This window comes from Amblyomma maculatum, chromosome 7, assembly GCF_055883805.1.
Source record: "Amblyomma maculatum isolate TAMU_Amacu chromosome 7, ASM5588380v1, whole genome shotgun sequence".
Lineage (NCBI taxonomy): Eukaryota > Metazoa > Arthropoda > Arachnida > Ixodida > Ixodidae > Amblyomma > Amblyomma maculatum.
The window spans coordinates 72,834,824-72,855,739 of NC_139350.1; the positions used below are offsets into that span (position 1 = coordinate 72,834,824).

The window sequence follows — 20,916 nt, forward strand, 5'->3', positions numbered from 1 at the left end:
GCGTTAGGTCGTTGTTTACGTTCAGCATATGCGTTTTTTTTCTTCTGTAGCTCCGTTTCCTTGGAAAAGTTCAGGCTCGGCAAGTGAACCTACACTTTTCTCCTCCCGATTTGCGATTTATAAAAGCACACGTCACAGCCCTGGCACCTGATGCAGCGCCTTCCTGGCCAGAGTGCCTTTGTTTTAGCGTTTTTGTTTTCTGTATCTGTGTTTTTTTTTCTTGGCTTGGTCACGTTTAAGCTTGAACTGCGGAGTCGTATTTCTCCGAAGCTAGAGTAGATTAATACGTCCGGACATTCCACGCCGGCTGAACGAATCTTTCTTCCTGTTTCTTTTTTTTCTGGTAGATACGCCCAATTATGTGCACGCATTGAAGGTATAGTTACCAACGGTTCAACACTCTCCGCTATATGCATTAACGGCCTTTTGTCTTAGTCGGCACAAAGTAAATGGCGCACCGCTGAGAACGCGATTCCGTAGCCGCGTTTTTAGCGTTTCGTTGTCTAAGTAGGCGATCTGTACGGTGTACAAAGCCGCAATAGGTTAGGGACCCAAAGCGCTCCGCTTATTGAACTTGTTCTTTTTTTGACTGGTCACTTGGAGTCGGCTCCCGTAAACTCTCTTTTTGTATGTTTCCTTTTAGCTTTCCTGTCGTAAATGGCCTTCGGACTTTTTGTCACTTTCCTTCCACGCGCCTGCTTAGTTTTTGACGTGCGCGTGATTTATGTACTCGACCACAAGTGGGTGTGCAAATGTTCCTGTCCGTCTAGACAGAGGCGTATATCGCATGTCTTAATTTTACGGGGCGTTTTTCCGGACGGCAGACAAAGATAACTCAAGAGTCCTTCAGCGGCCATTCTCGTGAGACTACGCCCTATTGAGGCAATCCGGAGCCCCGTCTTCAAATGCTATCCTTTGCCAGCCGCGAGACTTTAGTCGCGCGGTTAGTATCCTTCTAAGCGACTCATTCACATTGTGTTGCTCTTTTCTCTACCGTGTATTTATTCTTATCCCCACCGCTTAGCCTCCTATTCGATTCGCAGATCGAGTGAATTGGATGAGATTGAATTAACGAAAAATATTCGAAATGAATCAAATATATAGTCGCAGGTGTTTGAATAATGTTGTATTACCAGACATAGAGGTCGAGCTAGGCACGCCGTAGCGCTCGTCGACGACTGTTACCAAAAGAGGGAGCGCATCCGACGTCGGAGATTAGTATTATTATTAGCAAAAAACGACTGAAAGATTGGTGGCTTAGAAGCAGAAAAGTGACATAATGTTAATAATGTAGAAACAAAAATTCAATAAATAGAATGATGGTATATTTACCCAAACCGATAATTAAGATATAGGGAGAAAAATGACATGATAGCTACTGCTGCCACCCCGTTTCAAAGGAGACGCTCCTATATTTCATCCATCCATCCATCCATCCATCCATCCATCCAGATCAAGTCCAGAGCAAGGTGCGGCGACTGTTACCCGCAGTCTCCTCCACCATGGATGGAAACAACATAAGTTATTATTATTATTATTATTATTATTATTATTATTATTATTATTATTATTATTATTATTATTATTATTATTATTATTATTATTATTATTATTATTATTATTATTATTAGATTGGCGTGTTCAGCACCGCGACATGGCCCATTCGTTTGGCGCTGCTCGGGGTGCTCAGTCAACGGCCGAATAGTTTCGGAGCGCGCGGCGGGGTTGCTACGGCCTATCCCATTCTGACGGAGAGGGGGGTGTGGCCGCACCTTTCGCGGCGCCAAGACGCGCGCCTTCAACCCTTCGGCCGCCCTTCTACGGCTGCATGCTATGTAACTTGCTGCACCTTGTGGGGGCCCACGCCACATATCTCTAGCGCCCGTGGCGCGCCGCGCTTTCAACGGCCGCGCCACCTTCCCAAGGCTCCTTGCGCGCTGCCGGTTTCCCTCTCCCCGCTCGTTCGGGGATAACCGGTCCCGCGCGAGGGGTCTATAAAGGAAGGCTCGTGCCGCCGTCTGGCCTTCTTGGTTCCTGGCTCGTCGCTCCTGTTTCTCCCCTGGCTCTCTCCACGAGAACGACCCGCAGACACCCGGACGACGACCCCGGACGGCCTCGACGACGCCCGCGCTTAACGTGAGATAAAGAATGTTTGTTACACGGCCCACTGTGTGTTTTGTCGTGCGCATGCCTCGGGCAGAGGAATCGCCCACAACTGGCGCCCAACGTGGGGCTGAATTAGCACCCATGTGGACGATTTTTCTGCCAACGTGGCAGCGCACGACAACACGACGGGCCGGTCCTTTGTATGTTAGGCGCGACGCCATTTTGAGTTTAGGGCTATCGTGCGTACAGATGACACGGAGTGTAGTATAGTAGTGTTTGTACAGTGTTTTATTTTGTTTTGGGTCATGTGCGTGTTTGTTAGTGTCGGGCGGTTTGTGTTTTAATTTTTTTTTTGTGCATATGTTAGTTTTATGAAGTGTTTAGCCTTTGTGACTAGCCTCTTGATGCGGGCTAGGTGGTAGTCGTGCGCGTTTAGGCTCCCGACCGGCCTTAGTTGTTGAGTGAAATGCCTCCGAGAAAAGACGTGCCAGATAGGGCCGCCGCTTCGGACGCCAGTGCGTCCGGAAGTGAGGTAAAGGACGCGGTAGAGTCTGTGCAGTTTACCGATGCGGCCGCCTTGATGAGGCAGATGAACGAGGTGTTGTCTGTGTTAGCCCTTCAGCTCGGTTCGGTGGCTAGCGCCAACCAAGCCACAGCTGCGGCGGCAGTCCCGCGTCCGCGGATAAATGTAGAGGTTCCCTCCTTTTCCGGTTACACGGACGTAAAGTCAGTCCACGAGTTCCTGCAAGAACTCGAGGATTATCAGACGGCACTGGGTTCCCCAGACGACGTGGTGCTAGCGCAGGTAATCCCCGTGGCACTTGTTGAGAGCGCGGCGCGGTGGAGACGCTGCCAGCCGGCCTTCCAGTCGATGGCAGACTTCACAGATCGCTTCCGCGCCGAGTTCTTGCCGCCCGATTACGAACGCCGGATGCTTGAGGAGCTAGCGTTGCGCACACAGCACCCAGAGGAGAGCCTCCTCGAGTATGTACGCGCAATGCAGGAGCTCTACAAGAGGGCAGATCCCACGGCAACCGATCTAGAACAGGTCACGCGCGTGATGAGGCAATGCCATCCGCGCTTCAAGCCGTATTTGCGGGGACGTGGTTTTGCAAACCTCGAGGCCCTAGCACAGGAAGCGAAGGTAGTACAGGCGGATTTACTCGCTGAATTGCGCTACCAGCCACCCCCCAGGCCAGCCGAATCGCTAGAGCCGCGATGCGCCTGGGCCGGAGGCCAAGACTCCGTGCCGCGCGCCAGAGGCGCAGACGTAATGACGGTAGGGCAGGAAAGGCCAGCGGAAGGCTTCGCGATTCCTCGCGCTCTTGACCAGTACGCGTTCGAGCAGCGGCGTCGAGCTGGGCTCGCCAGCGACGTCCGCACAGGCGCGGAGAGAGGGGAAAGACGTCCCCAGCCGTTTTGTGGAACGCGGCATCCCCCGACCGCGCGGCAGGTGAACGATCGGCTTTGCTGGAATTGCAACCAGCCGGGCCACGTGGCACGAGAGTGTAAAGCAAGGCGTACGCAGGGAAACGCGGACCGCCGGCGGCCATAATTGGTAACACCAGCCTGTCGCCGTCGGCGGGAAAATTTCGTGGTAACCACGGCGGAAAATGGGAAATGTACTCCCACGCCGCGTCACCGGGCGACCGCCCCGGGGGCGCAGAGGCTTTTGTCCCCCTCGCCTGTAGAGCGCAAGGAATGTTGTCGCGCTCGAGCCCTTTTATGCTAGTGCGGTTAGTTGGTCAAAGCTACTCGGCACTCGTTGACACGGGCTCAACTCTGTCATTGGTCGGTGATGATGTTTTCGAGGCCTGCCGTAGATGTAACATCCGTGTAAGGCCAGCAGAAACCCCTTTGAGCTTAGCAGCAGGGACAACAAAAGCAGAAGGAGCGGTGCGTCTGGTCCTGCGTTTTGACGGCAGGAAGCGGAGGCATCGCTTCGTCTATCTGCCCGGCTTAGCCATACCAGTTATTCTGGGAAGAGATTTTCTTTCGAGCGAAGGCATTGTGCTTGACATGGGGGAGAACGGCTATCGCTACACCCCCTTCACCCCCCTCATTCCCTTTGTTAGCGCACCCAAACAGGAATGCGTCGCTGAGCGAGCGAGCGTTCACGCTTTTGTCGCAGAGGGCTCCCCCGCGACACTGAATGGTAGCCCATTAGAAGCAATTATCGCGTCCTTCTCAGGAACCGGTAGTCAGCGCCGAAGGCTTCTGGAAACTTTACTCCCGTTTTCGGATTGCTTCACAGAGAAACCAGGCAGAACCGACTTGCTTCAGCACGAGATCGAAACGGGTGATGCGCGTCCTTTCAGATGTAACCCGCGGCCGTTAAGCGCGCATAAGAGACAGCTTCTCGACAGCGCCCTTGACGAGATGATAGATACCGGCGCGGTGAGACCCTCACAAAGTCCCTGGGCGTCGCCAGTGGTTCTAGCGCCAAAGAAAGATGGTTCGGTCAGGCTGCGTGTTGATTATCGAAAGCTCAACTCACTGACGCCTACGGTTGCGTACCCTTTCCAGTCGATCGAGGCTGTGATGTACCAACACCTCCTAAACTTGTTCCAGGCCTGCGCGTCACGTGCCTCGACGTCAGCTACGTCACCACTGCCCGTCCCAGGCGACGCGCCGCTTCCAACTCTCCCCTGCTTGTTGGCGCTTGCTGCGTAGCCGCGCTCAGCCTTTCCATGAAGCTACGCGTGGTTGGTGCGCAAGTGACGTGTAGATGTAGCACATTATCGTTGAGATGTAGGAAGAGTTAAAAAAAATAGAAAAGAATGAGAACGTTTGACAAATAGCATGTCGTGACGTTCGCTCCAGTTAAATAAATGCAAAATGCTTAAAAGCTTTACAAATGGGGACAAAATTTATTTGCGGCACAAATGATGAAACACAATAAACAGCCAACAATTGCTTTCATTATCACTTTTTGGTGACAGTCTTTAGTTTGCGTGCTTTTGCATCAGCTTTTGCAGCAGCAGTGGCAGTATCGTTCCTGTCTTTACAATAATTGTTCAGGATTATATTTGTAGCACATTTTGCTGCCATATTAATTACAAGTTCTGGCTCATGGCCGTTTTCACATGTCCACAGTTCTTCGAACTCTGGCAGGCTTTTAATCACAAGGTGCTTCACAATGTCCCTGTGATTAGACATCTGCAAGAAGTTCGTGGCATTTTCGGGCTGCAGCAATTTTTTTACAACAACTTCGGCGTGCATAACGATGGTAACAACACACGCACTGGGAAATTTTAAGCCCCCTCGACTGAGGTTCGCTGTTAGTGAGTACATATCCGTGTCTCTCTCATCATCTCTCTCAACAACAAGCTTTTCCTTGCAGGTGTCGCACTTCAAAACTTTCAAGACAGAGTGCGCGCAAAAGCCTGCAACATAGCCAAACACAGCAACACGTGAACTCAACTTGTCTAAGTCTTCAGACTCTACGGTAATGTCGAAAGACGCTTTATGTGGGGCACTTTGTGAAGAAGCAGTGTCTAGCAGATCATCATCGCTTAATGCCGGAAGGGTGCTCTGCAGTCGCAGCCTGCCTTCACATTCATAAAGTTGTCGGATGCTAATGTGATAGTGGCCTCCTGCCATTTGCCTGTACTGACCGAACCTGTGTTCGAGACCATCTGTCTGCACCTTTCCGAGAAGTACGTACTTGTAACCAAGTTCAACAGTACAGTACTTTGTGAACTCCAGCAAAGCGTAGGCTGAATGCCTCCAAGCAGTAAGAGTTTCTCTTGTGAGTGTACCATTGTCATGCTTATAAAACTCCCACACGTCCAACCAAGTCACTAAGAAGGTCAGCTTAGGGTCATCTGTCCTTGATGAAGCTGGCTGCTCGTAAACATCCCGATGGTGATACCCTTTGTGCGGTGTTTTAACATTTACAATTTTCCACCATCTAACGATTACTCTAACAAAATTTGCAGTCTGCTTAGCATGTTGAAATGCTGGCAAGTCACTGTGGGCATCTAATGCTTCAGCCACAAATTCATTAAATACCTGTAAAGCGAGCTTGACATTCTGTCTCTCTAAGTTGCTGGGGTTCAGTGCTTTTGAGGAGAGGTGGTAGCTGTATTTTAGGAGCTGCGAAGCTTCAAGCTTATGAAGCTCACGTAGTTCCTTGAAAGAAGCCCACTGTATGGCATCATGATGCCCTGTGTTATTTGAAAGGTCAAACAGTGGGAAATAAAGGTTAGTTCCAGGATTTTTTTTATTTAACCAGTTGTTTCTAATGCACTTGAGCAAATGCACGGCATCTACAACATAAAATAAAGGCCGTGATGCGTCAGCCGGATTCGGATAAGCTATTTTCAGCTTGGGGGGACTTGAAAACATACTAAGGGCTTTCCTGTTGATCGAATTGTTATCCGACACAACAGCTAGCACTCTGAATCCAAGTTTTTCAAGCCCGAGGATGACTTCCTTCAGCACTTTGTGCAGAGACTCGGCATTCAGCGTTCGCACAGGAAGAATGTGTACAACTTCTCGAAAAGAGCTGAGCATGCTTTGCAACATAAACACATGCGCGGATGTAGCGGCCACATTGGAGTTTGCCGCTGCTCCACTGATATTGCCACCTTTATAATCAAAAAATGGTTGGATATGGATTTCATCTACCATCAGAACAATATCTTTTTCATATTGCTTCAGTTGTTTGGATCTGTGGGCGATGTACTTCAGAAAATTACCATTCCCAGATTCATTTTGCGGTGACAACTGAAATGAAGAGCAGACATTTCTTATTGTACTCGGATGTGGCAAGACAAGAACACAAGATGACCTAAGGAACTTGTATGCGTGAGGGGATATGGTTTGCAAAATACAAGCAAGCACCATAATCTCTGATGAATATTGGATGCGTTCCTTTACAAGCAATGTCACCTGTTCTTTCAAAAATCTAATCATATCCCTTTTGCTGTCTGTGATGTGTTCCTCAATTTTTTCCAGAAGAGCACAAACAATATCTGGAAGGCCATCAGAAGGACACTCGTCGCTCTCAATGCATTGCATTCGATTCAATATTTCCAGGAGAACATTGACATCCATGACCTTATTTGGCACCAAGTAATTTCCAAAACGCTTCAAACTTTTGCCCAAGAAACACACGCTTAACTCCATATCAACGGAGATGGTCACAGTTAGGGCGATGAATGACTGCCCACACATCAGGTACACACACTGTCTTCAATCGTTCTTTCAGTTCAGGAAGCGAGAAAAAACTACGCTTAATTTCTTCACTGTGGTAGGAAGCTGCGGATTCAGAAATCGCACGAGCAAGGTCTGATGCTTCTCGGCGTGTTCGTTTGCTATCTGGTGATATTCTGGAAGGGCAGGCGTCTTGCTTTGACAAGTAGGATGGGCATCCCGGAAAGAGAGCAGGCACTGATCCTTTTCGAAGCCGGGGTATTTTCAATGAAACCTCGAGCACTCGCCCGGTCCTGGGATCCGTGTACGAAGTTTTCCGTTCAAGACATGACTCCTCGAAGTGCAGTGCGCATACCTGCATGCAAACAAAAGCGAAGGCATACTGATAATATGCGACTGCTAGAGCGAAATACCTGCTATATACTGTTCTCGTTCGATAAAAGGAATAATCGAATTGCGCTTCAAACGTAGTCTAGAAGCACAGTGTAACAAACAAATTTCTTACCTTGTTATTCTCTGTAGGAATAAAATCCTTCCTCGGTATCGCCCGCAGCCACTTCGTGCGTTGCACTTCGTCCTTCGGGAAGGAAAACACTTGGGCTTTTTCCCCTGTTCGGTAATTGCTTGAACATGCCGGTACACAACACTTGTTCGGCATGTCAAAACCAGCATATGCCGCAAAACATGGGCGCACAGCAACCAAATAGGGCAAGAAAACACACGCAGAACAGCAGCCCACTCGCACACGGCACAAAGCAAATATGGCGCGCGGCTGACTGGTGCGCCGGGACGCCGGGGACGCAGGGAGTAGGCCGGCAGGAAGTGACGTCACGTCGGAGCGCGCAGGCCTTGAAAGCTGTCTAGGAGGTGTTGGATGTACGCGTTAGGGAACGCAAGGTTCTTCACAGTCCTGGATGCAAGCAGAGGGTACCTGCAGATTGAGGTGGCGGAAGGTGACATTCAGAAAACCGCATTCACCTGTCACCGCGGGCTCTTCGAATTTACTCGACTCCCGTTTGGCTTGTCTAATGCACCGAGCACGTTCATGCGATTGATGGACATCGTGCTGGGCGATGCAAAGTTCAACTACGCGATGGCGTACCTCGACGACGTCGTGATATTCTCACAGTCGTTCGAAGAGCATCTCATTCACTTGAATTCTGTTCTTGAAAGAATGAGACGTGCGGGTATAACGATCAACCCAAAGAAAGTGCAGTTGGCATCGAAGAGAGTGAACCTCTTGGGATTTGTGGTTGATGATGGCACTTTGAGACCGAACGATGACAAACTGCAGGCAATTCTGAACTACCCCTGCCCGACGGACGTGAAAAGCTTGCAGAGGTTTTTGGGAATGGTTGCCTTCTACAGACAATTCATCCCTAGTTGTTCAGAGCTCGCTAGGCCGTTGAACCAGCTGTTGCGGAAAGGCTCGAAGTGGGTCTGGGGCAAGGAACAGAACGACGCTTTTGTTGCCTTGGCTCGCGCGATAGCGAACACCGCTAGTTTGCGCCTACCCGACCTGAACAAGCCGTTTGTCTTGCAGACAGATGCTAGTGATGCCGGCGTAGGAGCTGTTTTGTTGCAGGAACACGAGGGCAAGCTGCGCCCTGTCGCGTTCGCTAGCCGCACGCTCACATCGGCGGAGCGGAATTACTCCGTGACCGAAAAGGAATGCCTGGCGATAATGTTCGCATTGTCAAAGTTCGACATGTACCTAGACGGAGCGGTTTTCACCGTGCAGACAGATCACCAGGCACTTTCGTGGTTAAAGAGGCTGAAAAACCCCGCAGGCAGACTCGCGAGATGGGCGCTGACGTTGCAACGTTACGCGTACGCCATTGAGTATCGCCGGGGCAGCATGAATAAGGTGGCCGATGCGTTATCGCGCGCACCGTTGAAGGCTGGCAGAAGCGCAGAAGAGGCGCAGACCAGCTTTACTGAAAGCGGCGTCGCCGCTAGTGGAGAGGAGGAGAGGGCGGACGCGAGTGTCGCGCCCTGCGTAGTTAAAGAGAGAAAGGAGGCGGACAGAGTTGCCGCGCGGTGCTGCGAGAGAAATAAGGCGCAGCAGCTGGTGGCGGCGACTACTCGCCTGCCAAGAAGTGAGGCAGAGAGAAATCTGTCTTGGGGAGTAGCGGTCAGTAGGGAAGAGCTAATTGAGGCCCAGAAAGCAGATGGTCTATGCCAGCGGGTGCTGACAGAGCTTGCGAGTAGTGCAGCTTGCACCGGGAACGCTGAGGGCAAGTACGACGCGTATCTGCTGGGCGAGGATGGCTTACTGCTCCGCTACATCCCCCAACTTGACGAGGAAGAGGCGATTGCATCCCCCTTCCGAGTCGTGGTCCCGAGGAAGTTGCGGAAACGATTCCTCCAGTACTTCCATGACTCAGCGCTGGCAGGCCATGGCAGCGGCAGTAAGACTTATGACAAGTTATGCCGTGTCGCGACCTGGCCAGGTATGAGAAAGGATGTGCTGGGTTACGCCCGTACATGTCCTGTTTGCCAGGTAGCCAAGCCTCGGGCGGGGAAACCCGCTGGCATGATGAAGCCGGTAGTTAGCAACTATCCGTGGCAAGTGGTCGCGTGCGATATCATGGGACCCCTCCCTCGCTCCGCGCGCGGACACCAATATATCCTGGTAATAACGGACCACTATTCCAAGTGGGTTGAGGTTTTCCCCCTTAGGAAGCTGGTGTCAGAACGGATTTGGGAGAAACTGTTGGAGACATTCACTCGTTTCGGTTTCCCTTCCGACTTGATTACAGACAATGCTTCGTATTTCACAAGCAAAGTCTTTGTTGATTCCTGTCGGGCGCTTCAAATCCGCCACAGGAAAACGAGTCCCTACCACGCTCAGAGCAACATAACCGAGAGAGTGAATCGGAATGTTAAGAGTATGCTGGTCGCGACGACTGAGCAGCACAGAGATTGGGACGCACGGCTGTCCGAACTGGCTTTCGCCACTAGAACAACCGTGAACAGGTCGGTGGGTATGACACCTGCTTACTTGAATTTTGGGAAAGAGATCGCTTTTCCGCTAGAGAACGCCCTACTTGACGTGGCGGGGCCCGCGCCCCCTCCGCTTACGCAGTACGCGGCAAAGCTCCGCGAGCGCCTTGAGGCAGCGCAGCGCGCGGCTCGTGAAAACCTCGATGTCGCGCGCATGGAGCAAGCGGATCAGTACAACAAAGGTCGTCGTCACGTCGTTTTCAACACGGGCGACTTGGTACTGAAAAGAACGCACCCGCTTAGTAACGCAGCGCGTGGTTTCGCCGCGTCGCTAGCGCACAAGTGGGTTGGACCGTTCGAAGTTACGGCACGGACTACGCCACTCACCTACCAGCTGCGGTTGTTGGCGAGCGGTGAAACCGCTGGTCCGGTGCACGTCGCAGACTTGAAAGCTTACCACCTTCGCAAGGACGATAACTGCGAAACGACGGAAGCTCAAGGCGATTCAGCGATCTCTCCCCCGGGAAGGCGAGCACGTAGTGGCACGGTTTGCAACCGACGCTACAACCTGAGGACCAGGTAAAACCCGTGCTTCTCGTCTAACCCCTCTCTGCCCCTCACAGCATGCCACCCAGGCGGTATCCCGGCGCCCGGATCGAGGGCACCCACCAGGTGCACAAGCAACAGAGGCTGCGCCAGCGGCCTGGAACGAGTGGGCGCGGTGCCCATCGCCACCGGCCTACCGGCCCGGAGAGGCACTGGAGAAGCCCCCCCAGTGATGTGGGACACGGAAAGCGTTCGGGGGACCCACCCCCAGGCCTGGAGCCGCAGTCCAAGCGGCACAGGACTGTGCGGCACACCGCCACCTGGACCACGGTCGCCGACGGGGCGGCGGTCTCCTACTGCGCGGGGTCCAGGTGGCGAGACCAGGCCCGGCCTCTCCGCGGAGAGGCCGCGCAGTCGGTGCCCCTGCCGTTCCGGGGCCTTACCTTAGAGGACCGGGACAACGAGCCCCCGGCCCACTATACAGAAGAGGAGCGAGCAGGCCTGTGCGGTCTCTGCGGCACCCTGCTTGTGTGCCGCGCCGTCCACGAGGCCGGGGCGCTGCATAGGAGCCGTGCAGAGGCGGCGGAGCGGCTGCACCGGGCAGTGGTCGCAGCGACCGCTTTGGCAGCCGGACGGCCCGTCCAGAGGGGCAGCCCGGAGGAGGCAGCCTTACGCCTCCTTCAATCGAGCCGGCCTGAGCTGCTGTCTCCGGCGGCGGAGGCCATCATCGCCCAGGCGCGGGCAGGGTCCCCAGCGCCCCCTTCGGTCTCCACGGACGTCAGCCCGGACCCGGACGAATTGGATCGCCTGCTGGCGGACTCCGGGTCGGACGCTGAGGGGGGGGGGGGAAGATGTGGGGGCCCACGCCACATATCTCTAGCGCCCGTGGCGCGCCGCGCTTTCAACGGCCGCGCCACCTTCCCAAGGCTCCTTGCGCGCTGCCGGTTTCCCTCTCCCCGCTCGTTCGGGGATAACCGGTCCCGCGCGAGGGGTCTATAAAGGAAGGCTCGTGCCGCCGTCTGGCCTTCTTGGTTCCTGGCTCGTCGCTCCTCTTTCTCCCCTGGCTCTCTCCACGAGAACGACCCGCAGACACCCGGACGACGACCCCGGACGGCCTCGACGACGCCCGCGCTTAACGTGAGATAAAGAATGTTTGTTACACGGCCCACTGTGTGTTTTGTCGTGCGCATGCCTCGGGCAGAGGAATCGCCCACAACCTTGAATATGTTGCTTAGTAAGACGCTGCGGACAACTGTGCTAAACGAAAAAGGCACACAGAAGCACTAATGGTTCCGGTCGCAGTTTTTTTTATTATTATTGACTGTACATTGTGCCTCAACTTATGTGGGGATGACGCTGCCCGAAGCAAGTACACTCGGGAGCAAAGTTTGCGCGATGCGAGTTGGCGAATAAAATTATTGCTATACGTCCAAGTACAGCATGCAGCTGAAAAGCAGACAAGCATGGCAAGACATTCGTGCTCCACCTGCTAGAAGGAATTCCGGCGAGACAGCTCAGAAGCAATCTGTTTCCCGCGATTCCGCAGCCAAAAGAAATTGGTCAATGGTTGCATTCTTGCTTGATCAAATGACTTTTAATTGTCAAAATACGTTCTGAAAAGCGAGAAATGTGATTACGAATTTTGCAGATAGAGCGATGAAACCATGACAGTCTTGTACGTGAGCATGCTGAGCAGCTGGTGTTTATTTCTTGTTCATATAAGGCGAACTTATTGAGTCTGCTTCCAAACGGAGCGTCAAACTGTTCCCCTGAGTAGTGTTACGTTTCTCCATCTGTTACGTTTCTCCACCGAGAAGTGGGACAGCTGACGCGGCCACCGCATAGCAACAGGCAGAACCGCGAGCGGATCGGCCATTTCGACGCCGTTCATCGGCCGCGCAACGCTTCCTCCCGCCGACAAGTCTCAGCGTGTTCCTGCCACGCGCCAAATGTGTGTGCGTGCGTGTGTGTGCAAAAGCTGGCCAAGCCTGGAGCTCGAGGGAAAGTGCGTCGCCCTCTCCTGTCTGCAGGAGGTGGAGGAGATGAGGTCGGAACACCTGCGATTGAGTCATTCGTCGTGAACCAACATGTTTGGCTCTCTCTTTCCTGTGAGGGTTTACCCTTTCCCTGTGAACGGGAAAACCTATAAAAAGCAGCGGCCGACTCCGCTGAGACCAGAGACTACTTTGACGCGCCGTTGAGACGACGCTAGGCACCAGCTGTGTGAGAGTGTCTGTAATCTCTCCGGGTCAGCTTCACTGCCCGTTTCTTCATGATGTTGCAGTAAAGGTTGTTTCGTTAAAAGACGCCTCGTCTTTGCTGGCACCTTTCATGCCGTCCGCCGTCCACGGAGCCGCCAGGCCAACGCTACCGAGGGGCGCGCGACCCCCAAACCTAACAACTGGTAGGCATCGGTGGGACGACCAAGCCGTAACCGTGGTTGGAGGGACGAGCCAGGCGATACCGTCGTCCAACAACTGATGAACAGCGGAGAGACGAGGTCGACCAAGCAGTGACCGTGGTCGGTGAAACGAGCCAGGCCTGACCGAGGTGCAACATCTGGTGGGAAGAGCGGAGATGTCCGAGGCGTGACTCGTGAATCAAAGCAGCTCAGCGGAAAGGCGGGAGCAGTGCAACGAGCCCTGTGTGATGACTGGTTGCCTGCAGCGGAACGACTGCGTTGGATTCTTGGCTGCGAGGTTGGTGAGTGCGGGACTTTCTTCTACTGAGTTTTGCCAGGCTTTTGTTAAGTAGAGAACAGAGCTGGTAATTGTGTTGCCGTTGTTGCTGGGTTAAGTGCAGCAAGGCAATAGTGGGCAGTAGAGAAGGCAGCATTCGGAACAGCCATGGGTTTGGATTTGAAGTCGTTGCGCAAACCGAAATTGCTGGAGCTTGCGGAGGAGTTGGGTCTGGATTTGTCAGACAAACTCGGAAAACCAGAAGTGTTAAAGGCTATTCTTGCGTTGGAAGCTGAAGATGACGAGCTTTTGGAATGCCTTGAGATCATTGACGAACGTCACGAGAAAGAGGAACGTGTACGTCACGAGAAAGAGGAACGTGAACGTCACGAGAAAGAGGATCGTGAGCGTAGGGAACGTCACGAGAAAGAGGACGCCCGCGTAAGCAAACTGATACAGCTGGAGATTTCAGCACATGGAATGAGCGTGGAAAAGATTAAAGCTTTTAATGCCATTCATTGTAACAGTTCAATACCGCGAGACGGTCCGCCACCGTTCCTCATCGCCGAGGATATGGCAAAGTATTTGGCAGACTTCGAAAGTGTCTGCACAAGTAAACGTTTCGAGCGAGATAGTTGGGCGCAGATGTTGGTAGCTCTTCTCTCCGCTGAAGCGTCGGAAGAAATCAAGCGATTGGTTGGCGACCGCTTAAAAAATTATGATGAACTAAAAGAGTCATTGCTGATACGATATCAGATAACGCCTCATGATCTTCGGAAAAGATATGAGAGCGAGAAAAAGTGTTACAAGTCGTACTTTGATTTGGCGTATCAGTTGAAAGACGCTGTAAGCGATTGGCTAAACAGTGCGGAAGTTCCGGAGCAAATCGAGCTTGCACCGGAGTGTGAGAAACAGCTTCGGGAAGCGGCTGAGCAACGTGACCGCAGTAGCGAGCCGACCGAGCCTCGAACAGAGGAGTATTGTGTTACCTTGGTCGAGCCACTAGCTGAGACGGTTAGCACAGGCTTAATCGGCGAGAAGTCCGAAGTGACGCCGTTAAGCGAGGTGAACTGCATGCCAACCCAAGTAGCTGTAGGAGATACAGTTCCATCAAATGAGAGTGGGGAACTGGTAGTAACTGAACCGTCTCTCGAGTCGAAAGCAGAAGCTTGTGTACAGCGCGACGGAGATGGAAATCAGCTAGGAAATGAGAAAATTTCGGTTTCCGAAATCAGCTGTGTCGTAGAGCAGGGCACGCAGAAAAACGAAGTGCCGATCTGGGAAACTGCGCAGCCCGCGAGTTGTGATCAGCCAGGGCAGACCGACGAGGAGTGCGCGTCCGCTGTAGAGAGCGAGAGTTGCGAAGGCGACAGCGAGCGACCAGAGCAGAGTCAGAATCGTTCGTGCCCTGATACCACGCTAGGTTGTATTCGCGAAAGCAACCCCAGTGCGAACGCGGACGTAGCACACATGACCCTCACGCTATCCGAAGCGCTCCAGCTGTCGAATGAGCTTGATCGTGCGCCGGTTAGCGCTGAGCAATGCGGCTCATCGGAGGACCCGTGTAACGTGAGTGGCGAGCCGCCAGAGGAAATGCCTAGCTTGAGGGCTGGCATAAGCGGTTGTTCGGATTTGACTGAAAGTGAGTCATGCGATGCAGCCGCGGCGCCGCCAGAGGAACTGCCTAGCTTGAGGGCTGGCATGAGCGGTTGTTGTTCGGACTTGTCTGAAGGTGAGTCATGCGCTGCTGGCCGCGATGCAGACGCGGCGCCGCACTTTGACCACTTTGACGATCCCGGTGCCCTACTAGCTCCGGTTACCGCTAAAACGTTGACCGCTAGCTTGCCAGAGCTCGCGCCGAAAGAAAGTGGGACTAGAGTGTTCATGTGCTGCCACCGAAAAACGCGGAAAGGCAGATGCGAGAAAGAATGCTGCCATCGTAAGCAGAGCAAACTCAAACGGTTTCAAAAAGAGAGCAGAAGGCTAGTATTCCAGCGCTGCCGACGAAAAGCGCGAAAGGGCAGGCGCGAGAAAGAATGCTGCCATCGTAAGGAGAGCAACTCCAAAGATTGCGAAAAGAAAGCACAAAGCATGTCTTTCAGTGCTGCCGTAGAAAAAAACGGAAAGGCAGGCGCGAGAAAGAAGCGAGAAAGTTGAAGCTATCGCGAAAGAGAAAGCGACTATCCCAAAGGCACAAATGCGCCCGTGCCCAGAAAATGCGTGACTGGTGCGCCACACGTAAGGAGAGGGATAGGTTGTTTAGCAAAGCTAGTGACTTATGCTCATGCGTTTCTTCGCACAGAAACAGGAAGGTAAGGTTGCTCCGTGAAACGGACAACCGAAGCTTTAGTGAAAAGGGTGATCTCAACGGTAATGCCGATGGCTTAAGTCGAAGCCCATAACTTGAGAAGAAGCCTTTATTCACTAGTTGGTGTTTTTCTTCCTGACAAAGGATTTTGAACAGATTGCATTGTATTATTTTTGCTTGAGAATAACGTTTTTGAAAGCGCGATTTTCAAATTTGTGGACGCGTTCCAAGTGCTGCTAAGCTGCCCTTTAATGTAGATGGGGGCATAAGAGGGAAATAGTCTGGCAAAACTTAGTGAAGTTTGTGCCGTGCTTGCTGGCTGAGCGGTTGAGTGTTTAGCGTGGTTGTGACGTTGCGGGTTGTCAGAAATCTCTCCTGAAGACAAGTTGCAGAGTGCCTTGGAAACCCGGACTTGCCAAGGAATTCTTCAGGCTGACTGGCTCAAGATGAGAAACAGAGTCGGATGAACCCGGCTAGCAGCAACATCCCGATCCCTCCGGACAGCGGATGCAGTCCCCTGCCCTTCGGGATCTCCCTTCCCCGGCGGGGCAGTCTGTTACGTTTCTCCACCGAGAAGTGGGACAGCTGACGCGGCCACCGCATAGCAACAGGCAGAACCGCGAGCGGATCGGCCATTTCGACGCCGTTCATCGGCCGCGCAACGCTTCCTCCCGCCGACAAGTCTCAGCGTGTTCCTGCCACGCGCCAAATGTGTGTGCGTGCGTGCGTGTGCAAAAGCTGGCCAAGCCTGGAGCTCGAGGGAAAGTGCGTCGCCCTCTCCTGTCTGCAGGAGGTGGAGGAGATGAGGTCGGAACACCTGCGATTGAGTCATTCGTCGTGAACCAACATGTTTGGCTCTCCCTTTCCTGTGAGGGTTTACCCTTTCCCTGTGAACGGGAAAACCTATAAAAAGCAGCGGCCGACTCCGCTGAGACCAGAGACTACTTTGACGCGCCGTTGAGACGACGCTAGGCACCAGCTGTGTGAGAGTGTCTGTAATCTCTCCGGGTCAGCTTCACTGCCCGTTTCTTCATGATGTTGCAGTAAAGGTTGTTTCGTTAAAAGACGCCTCGTCTTTGCTGGCACCTTTCATGCCGTCCGCCGTCCACGGAGCCGCCAGGCCAACGCTACCGAGGGGCGCGCAAACCCCAAACCTAACAGTAGGCAGCGCAGACAGAAAGCATTTTCCTGAGCTACTTTCTGAGCAATTTAAATATATACCTACATGTCATGCATGTATTTATGACGAAATTACTTCATAATTGTACCTTCGCAATGCAAGTTAAAGCTCAGCTACTTTGGTCATCTGATGAGAAGAGAGGAGTCGCTAGAGAAAGATTTGATGTTGGGAAAGGTTGAGGGTCGCCGGAGAAGGGGTAGGCAGCGAGCGCGATGGTTAGATGGCATCCTCGAGGAGCTGCAGATGAAGTTCGCCGGAGAAGGGGTAGGCAGCGAACGCGATGGTTAGATGGCATCCTCAAGGAGCTGCAGATGAAGTTATGTGATGTTAGGAAGATAGTGAGAGACCGGAAAGCGTGGCGTGACATGGTCTATAGGGTCACGAAGAGTCGGACACGACTGAACGACTGAACTGAACTGAACTGAATGCATACAATAATTTATTTCCTATGACAAACTCTTGCGTCTGCGCCCTTGTAGTGCTTGCTTCACACGCGCGGGACTTTTCGGCTGAGTGGCTTATTCGTTAGTTGTTTTTTTCGGTAAGCCGCTCTGTCTCTAAGCACTGTTCGTGTTTGACCGTAGGGCTTTATATATTTGTTTGTAACTGTTGAATGCTCCCCTATGCCTAACCCTGCCTGCCAAGCAAAAAGCAGCCAGGTCTTTAAATGTGGAAAAATCAGTTGCGTAGACTTTTTCCGCCGTTTCCTTTTTTCTTTTTTTCTCTTTTTTTTTTTAAACAGACGGCGCTCTGCTGGCGGAGCTGTCACCGGGAACGGAACCTTCTCTGGGTATGATTTAAAGCCACGCCTTACGAAAAGCTTCATCTGCTGGCAACGTGTGAGAACTTAGACCAAGCTCTTTCTTGGTGCTCGCCGTGCACCAGGGAGCGCGGAAGTTCGGCATGTTTCTGAAAAATGGAGCAAATTACGCATGGAATCTGAGGCTACATCTTCTGCGCTGCAGCGCAATCTCTCTACAGCGCGGGCGCACCGACGGGGCCCTTTTCTTTTTTCCGCCGCGGCCTAGAACGCGATGGTCTGCATCCTTTGATTTTGACGCACATAGCCGGCCACAGATAACATAGGTGGCTATGGTTGGGTGTAAGTAGTGCGCCAATTTGTGCCAGGAGAAACAGTCGATCGAGAATGTCTCCGGAACGATATTCAAATGCTTCAGATTGAGCGCCCGGTTAATGGAGTAAAGAAAAAAAAAATCTGATTTCCCCCAGTGTTGCAACAACCACAGGCAGGTGCTGCAGCTTCTCGCCCTCTACTCGGGCTTCTCTTAATGCTTGAGTCGATTTGGGAGGTTAAAACACTGAAAACCACATCTAATAAATTATCGCAGCCAGGATCGTATCTAAAAGACAAGTGGACGGGAAAATATCGCAATTCCCTTTCAGACAATACGGAGGAATGACTGCCGATACATACCGCACCCTGGCGATGCTTGTAGAAGGCCTCCATTACAACTCGTGTTAACTTCTCGCTGCTGTGTGTGCATGCGTAAAATGAGAAGCATTTTGACTTCTTGTCTCAAAACGTCGACTGAGCAAGACAGTCGCCTTTTGATCTTCGTTATACATAATCCTTCCCATGCTTGCATTTGTCCTTCCTGCGTGTGACAGAGTATTTCCTTGCTTTTTAATGTTCCATCAATAGCCTACTGACACACCTCTCGGTCTGTCCAATGCACGTGATACTAGACGAAAAGGGGACATAATAAGCCATCCCTATTTCGCAAGGAATAGAGCCGGTATACTTGACGCATTTGACAAGCATCCCTCTTTCCATATCGCTTCTACTTCACCTGCCTGCACGTTGTGCTCAGTATCCTAGAGTAAAAAAACTCCACATCAGTGTCAGAACTACCTGCGAACTTCTTTGAGTTCGGAGCTACTGTCAGCCTTTTTTTTTTTATTCTGCGTTTTGTTGCGTTTCGTTATTTGATAACCCACTTGATAGTCAGCGCTTGTTCGTGCTGTACCTTTATCTTTGTTGACAAGACAAAGCCTCTGAAGTCAGGAAGGCATTACGGAAACACAGAAACAGAGTCTAGGAGAGCCCCATGTAAGAGTACTGGAAGATACATATAGCGACTGCATGCCACCATAGTCGTCAAAAAAGAAACTAGGAAGATCCCAATAAAAAAAGGCGCCAGGAAGGGAGACGCAAACTCTCAAGTCTTTTCCACAACGTATTCACGAGGCTACACAACGTATTTCCATAACGTATTCAGAGACCTGCACAGGAAACGCTTTGGGATAAACTTACTCGAGAATACCTTAGTGATAGGCGACACCCTGGCGACATTGACTTGCTAAGCAGTATACAAAGCAATGAATTGTGAAGCATGGGCACCGAGCTAGACAGGCGTACCTAAATGATGGGCCTCGCCATGGTGGTGCACTGGTTAGGGCGTTCTAATGCTGTGCCCGAGGATGCGGGATCGAATCGCGGCCGCGGCAACCGCTTTTTGGTGGAGACGAATGGCAAGGTGCCCATGTGTTGTGTGATGTATGATGTCAGCACAAGGTAAATAACCCCAGGTGGTCGTCGAAATTTTTGGAGCTCTCCACTACGGCGTATCTCGCGGCTGCCTGAGTCGCCATGAGACATTAAACACCATAAGCCGACCAACCAAAACGATGGCCTATAGATCAGTGTCCAGAAAACTACAATAATTTTCGACAGTCGCTAAAAGAAGCAGCAGATACGGCAGGTAGCAGCTGGAAGTGAGGAGATAATATGTCTTATTTAGAGCAGACAGTGGCCGCACATCTGGACTTCGAAAGTGAACTCAGTACAAAAAAAAAAAAGAAACAAACAAAAAAACTAGTGGAGTGGAGCGCATCTGCCAGGCACTCTCCAGTCATGCAGAAAATAAGGTGGGCAGATGAGAGTATAGGAATTCTTTAACGCGCGCTGAGACAGCACTGCACGCGGGCGCGTTTCATCTCGCCTCCGCGCAAGATCAGGAGGCTGCAGCTGACTCAGTGGCGGGTCATTTAGAGAGATACAGGAGCAGAGATGTGAAGGCAATAAAAACAAAAATATTGAGGGAAAATGAGATTCTTTTTTTTTTTTAGCAGCAGAGAAAAAAGTTAATAAAACATCAAACATTTCCTAGTGACATTTCAATAATTTCTCAGGGATTGCTTCAAGTATAGACTATTTATATGTTGCTTTTAAAACCTCTTCAGCATGAATAGACGAAAAGTGGCAAGCAACGTTCATCGCCGTTTAGGAGTTTTTATTTAGTTTACGGCTACATCGGCTATTTAGGGCGCCGTAGCGGAGGGCTACGAATAACTACAATGCCCTCTGGCCTTGAGGGTAAAATAAATGACATGGAATTCTTTAACGTGCGCAGAGACCACACTGCACGCGGACGCGTTTCATCTCGCCTCGGCGCAAGCGCGCCTATATATCATTGCCTGTCAAGACGGCATCTTTCAGATGTTAGTCCTGCGAAGCTGTGGGTGAAGGCACTTACCACAGTAGCACCAGGCGGCTGAACATAAGTCAAATTGAGTGCTTTATCTCAGGGCTTAAGTCGAACAAAAATGCCTGAATGTGCCGCCGCGCAATGAATACTGCACGAAACAAGAATGCCTCAGATACGCAGCTTTATCCAAGTATACACGCTTTCTCGCGGGCGAGGTTGGTTGTTATATATCGGTTCCTTTCGAGAAGGCTGTGCAATAATTCTTTGCGAGATATATTCGAGCTGTCATCCAATGAGCTTTTCGATCAAACAGCTTTACTCAGCATTTGTTCTCCTGACGACAGAAAAGTAAATGCTAAGGTATAGAACAAAACGCTACTAGCGCAGTGGCTTGACGATGTTCCCACCTCTGTTTTGCATTGGCGACAGTCACCTTATTTCAAATATTTGCCCGTTAAAGCAAGCGAAGAAGAAAGTAAAGAAATGTACTATATAGACAGGGGCTCTGTTGGAAACTGTACTGATTTAGAAAATGTACATGTA

The 20,916-nt window shown here is 51.6% G+C and overlaps 1 pseudogene across 1 annotated transcript; it reads right to left on the reverse strand.

The window, feature by feature from the left end:
• Positions 1-6,685: 6,685 nt before the first annotated feature.
• On the reverse strand, positions 6,686-8,137 carry LOC146183626 (uncharacterized; annotated as a pseudogene). Its single transcript, XR_014708782.1, has 2 exons — positions 7,772-8,137; positions 6,686-7,621 (listed from the first exon to the last, which is right to left on the reverse strand). The product of XR_014708782.1 is annotated as an uncharacterized LOC146183626 (transcript).
• Positions 8,138-20,916: the final 12,779 nt, after the last annotated feature.